Genomic DNA, 5535 nt, shown 5'->3' with positions numbered 1-5535 from the left:
CATGGTAAGAAGGTGCAATAATAAGCTTCAACCGGGTAGGCAATCGCTCGTTGCCTGAATTGGTGGGTGAATGGTGTTCTGAGCAATGGGAATAAGTATGGCGTATGATACCAGAATAGATCACTAGGAAGGTGGCTCGTGATTTACATACGAAGCCAAGTGCAAAGGATACTTTAGAATCAAAGTTGTACAGGAGAGTCAGGTTTCAATCCTATGGAACTATGGGTTATGGGCCCACCATGTGGTTTTAATAGTAGAAAGAGCGGAGACGTCTTGCGTGATCATGTAAGCAAGGCATGTCAGAGGATAGCCTGTCATTTATGTCGGCAACAACATCGGTACCTAGGGCGAGGGACGAAGAGAACAATTTTCCTGCTCGTTGAAACGAGGCGGACCAGTAGGCAAAGTTCTCGTCCATCGGTGGCTACCGAAATGTCATCAACAATAGAAACAGGGTCTTGCTGACAGAATTGTACACCGAGGTGTTTACATAACCAGGAGAATAATACTGCTTAGATCATATAGATCACAAGAAAGGTTAAACCAACAATGGAAAGGAAAATATGATTATCATAATAAACAGAACAATGGAAAGGAAAATGTGTTTAAACACATATTCCAGGGGTATATCCTTCCCAAAGATAAGCAGAGCACGATATCTACGACAGGATAGAAAGTAGAAACCATTTAGTTAAGGGGAGGAATTTCATGACATTACCCATACAACGGTGTTCAGATAATTGATAAAGAAAATTTAGCACTGCTTCAACTGTTCTTATTGAAGATCGGAGTACCACAGACATGCTTCGAGATAGCATTGACATGGTCTTCAAGCAAAAGTCAAACTCCGATACACAAAGGATTCATCAGGAACAACTTATAGAATAAGTCTTACAATTTCTTCATGGAAGAATGGTTAACCTTGCTAAAAAGGAAACTATAACAACATGTCCTCCGGCCCGGTGCGGTAGGCATGCCATCACCTTACTGGGCTATACAAAGTCAAATGTTATGTCATTTGGAAAATTTCCCAACCATCATATCTGACCGAGATTCGGTTCTGATTGTTGTCAAGATACCTCAGACTCATGATGCTTGAGAAGGAAGGGGTGCAACACAATTTGACGAGATGGAGTTGCAAGATTCTCAGGAAATAAACTATGGAAGCGAGTTCCGAAACAAGAGTTCATCATTAAGCCAAGGAGAGGATGAGGAGGTGGCTGATGGACTCAACGACAATTCATCAAGGTTTCTAAAAAGATGGATTTCCACAATCATGTGAACAAGGAGATAATATTGGACATACCGAAGTAGATAACAAAGTATGTTCGAGGAGACCATCCACGAGTAAACATTGATCGAAATGTGCACCTGGAAGGATGGACTAAATAGCATGGTTGATGTTAGAATGGTGATTCAATAACCAATAGACTAAGAATCAAGCTATCAACCAATAACCTCAAGCAATAGGGTTGCTAGAAGTTTTGAAATTACACATCACAGTACATTTGTCAGTATTCCAGTTAGAAATACACAGGGACCAAGAAAAGAATGGTGATCGTGATAAGTATCACTTATATCAAGAATTCAAGAGGTGGTGAAATTCCCATGACATCCTTGACATAAGAGATGGTAATACCCCAAGGTAGAACATAACACAAGCTAGATAGAAATGAACTCAAGGTAGTACACAAACACATGATCAAGTTTGTGTTGGAGGCAGGGCATTAACGTTGCCGGTATAACACAATCCATCGAGGGGCAAAGATGGTATTTCTCATCAACAATTCGATAGATATTTTGGAAGAGCTTAGAATGTTGATGATCACGACACATTTGTCGAGATATTTCATGAAGATGTAATCGATCGATGATGGCATCAAGTCAAAGAATGATGAAGCGAATGGCTATTGGAACCATGGGTATGACAAAACTCGGAATCAAGTATTTTTGTTCAAGGCAATAATATATAACAAGGAAGATCGACATAAGCTTGGCTCATCGTCGAAAATTGTGCTCTAGAAAGAAGGACCAAGTAACACAATTAAAATTAGTACAGTTAAAAAGTTTGCACGATAATGATATAACCGATCAGGCTATGAATGGCTAGAAGGATTAATAAACCCATAAGTAATGTAAATTACTTAGAGTTATTGAATCGGAGTGTGGAATCGATTCACTTATCAGTGTTCTCGAGTGAAATAACTCGGAACCCGGGGGAAATCTAAACTCGGGGAGGAGCAACACTAGAAGAAGACCCATAGGAAGCAACAAAGTTCTTTGATATTCTCGAGATACTGGAGGGTATACTCAAAGGTAGAGCAGAATAGAGGATGGATAGATGTATTGACCTGCAAAAGACAAGTACTTCAACTTTTCTGAGAAATGGGATCAAAGAAGAATAATATGGTCGGAACCATAGCTGCAAGGGATCCAATTTAACGACACCGAAAGAATTACCCAAATGATTAAATATTTTGCAAGAAGCTTCCATGATAAGTTCCACATCGGGTCCATGGGCATGAACACAAGTTCAAGGTTGACTCCCACTTCTTCAATGTATAACCTTTCATTTCACCTCTCTCTTTTCGAAAATGACATTAGTTATTGAAAGTTTTACCTGGTGTAATACCAGATAAGTATGACCCATGAAATCTTTCGGGTTCACACGGATTAGAGAAGGCATAGGTTCAACCCATCGAGGCATCTTAGAAACATATACCACAAGCTTCGAGAGTAAATACCACCAGCTCGACAGCAGAGCATAGTTGGCCAAATCAGAGAATAGGATTTACCAATGGCATTATGTATCCGAGGAAAGGCTCACAAGGCTAATGATAATGAAGGACGCTGTCGGATAAAAATCCAACAAAGGACCTGGTGGTCCACCAGGGATCTGATGTGAGCATCGGGACTCAACCAGAAGAAGAAAGAATGCAAAGGGATCATATGACAAAAACAACTGGCTAATTCCCAGCTCAAATGCAAAGAAAATATGATTTCCAAAGTAGGGGACCAAAAGCAAACACTCTGGTAAGCATGGATAAGTTGAATAGACTTAGGGGTACAATCGACGGCAATTTAATTGGTCAAGAACCAGCTCATGTTTAAAATGACGTCTGAGCCGAAAGTATGAATTCTGGGTTGGATTGATGATTGCGAGCACTCGCAAACATATTGGATCAAAGACTCAAGATGACGGTGACAAAGGATGCTCGTGAATATTGCTAGACATATGGAAAGTAACCATAATGCCAGCAGTCAAGTATTTGTAGAGCAATAGTTGGAAATGGATTATTAGAAGACCGGATAGTATTTCAAAGTATCTTGTGGATCACATGATCAACTAGGAATGAACAAATCCTCGATGAGTGTGAGGAATTATCCGTAGATGTATTAAAGTGGAAATGGAGCTACAAAGCGGTGGGCACAAAGGATTCTCGAAATATCGGAGAATTTTTCAGGGTATCAAGTAATAACAAGGGCAACTGGGAACGAAGTTATTAACGACAAGTGTAAGCTGCCATCCATAAGGATTTATCGGTGGTCGGGAATAGCAAAAGTGATGGCTCAAAGTCTCGAGGGAACATCATAGAGTATCTTCAAAATCTTCTGGTGCAGCAGACGATCATCTGTAATAAGGGGCTCTATGGGTGGATGTGATCACGAGATCCTAATGTTAGAGTTAGTAAAACCACTTAAACCCGAATAGAAGAGAGATCAGAGTCCCAGAGTATAGACGAGGAATAAAAGATCCTACTACCACCCAATGGCGACGTGGGCCCATAAGCCGCACAACCATGTTAGTAAAAGTTTTGTAATGACTAGACTCAACTTCGACAAAGGAGTTTGGAAGGGGGGGTTCCTACAGGCAGTCGGCTCTGATACCAACTTGTGACGCCCCCGATTTGACCGTACACTAATCATACACGCAAATGTGTACGATCAAGATCAAGGACTCACGGGAAGATATCACAACACAACTCTAGACAGAAATTAAAATAATACAAGCTTTATATTACAAGCCAGGGGCCTCGAAGGCTCGAATACAAATGCTCGAATACACAAGAGTCAGCGGAAGCAACAATATCTGAGTACAGACATGAGTTAAACAAGTTTAACTTAAGAAGGCTAGCACAAACTGGGATACATATCGAAAGAGGTGTAGGCCTCCTGCCTGGGATCCTCCTAAACAACTCCTGGTCGTCGTCAGTGGTCTGCACGTAGTAGTAAGCACCTCCAGTGTAGTAGGAGTCATCGTCGACGGTGGTGTATGGCTCCCGGACTCCATCGTTTGGTCGCAACAATCGGGTATAGAAAGGGGAAAAGGGGGAGAAAAGCAACCGTGAGTACTCATCCAAAGTACTCGCAAGCAAGGAGCTACACTACACATGTATGCATTGGTATCAAATGGAAAAGGGGTAGCATATGTGGGCTGAACTGCAGAATGCCAGAATAAGAGGGGGATAGCTAGTCCTATCGAAGACTACGCTTCTCGCAACCTCCATCTTGCAGCATGTAGAAGAGAGTAGATGGTAAGTTCACCAAGTATCATCGCATAGCATAATCCTACCCGGTGATCCTCCTCACGTCGCCCTGTGAGAGAGCGATCACTAGGTGTATCTAGCACTTGGAAGGGTGTGTTTTATTAAGTATCTGGTTGTAGTTATCATAAGGTCAAGGTACAACTCCGGGTCGTCCTTTTACCGAGGGACACGGCTATTCGAATAGATCAACTTCCCTGCAGGGGTGCACCACATTTCCCAACACGCTCGATCCCCTTTGTCCGGACACGCTTTTCTGGTCATGCCCGGCCTTGGAAGATCAACACGTCGCAGCCCCACCTAGGCACAACAGAGAGGTCAGCAAGCCGGTCTAAATCCTATGGCGCAGCGGTCTGGGCCCATCGCCCATTGCACACCTGCACATTGCATACGCGGCCGGTCTGCAGACCTAGCCCCCTTATACAAGAGCAGGCTTTCCAGTCCAACCCGATGCGCGCGGCTCAGCCATTGACATCACGAAGGCTTCGGTTGATACCACGACGTCGAGTGCCCATAACTGTCCCCGCATAGTTCGTTAGTGCGTACAGGCTAGTAGCCATACTCAGATCTAATACCCAGATCTCATTAAGTGTGTTATTTTGAAGAAACCGCGAACGCCGACCAGGGCCAGGCCCACCTCTCACCTAGGTGGTCTCCGCCTGCCCTATCGCTTCGCCACAAAGTAACAGTCGGGGGCCGTCGGGAACCCAGGCCCACCATTATCTGGGTGGAACCACCTGCCCCTTCAACCCCCAACATCGGAATCACTTGCGGATACTCAACGAGCCGACACGACTTTAGTCACAACATGTAATATGTATAAAGTATATAGTATATACATGTGATCAACACCCGACATGATCACGGCCCGATAGTATAGCATGGCAGACTGACAAAAATGTAGGGCCACTGATGATAAACTAGCATCCTATACTAAGCATTTAGGATTGCAGGTAAGGTATTAACAGCTATAGCAACAATGACAGGCTAT

The sequence above is a fragment of the Triticum urartu genome, chromosome 1A (assembly GCF_056163025.1).
Source record: "Triticum urartu cultivar PI428250 chromosome 1A, HENAU_Tu73, whole genome shotgun sequence".
Classification (NCBI taxonomy): Eukaryota; Viridiplantae; Streptophyta; class Magnoliopsida; order Poales; family Poaceae; genus Triticum; species Triticum urartu.
The sequence above is the reverse complement of the archived record's forward strand: the minus strand, read 5'-3'. Positions refer to the sequence as shown.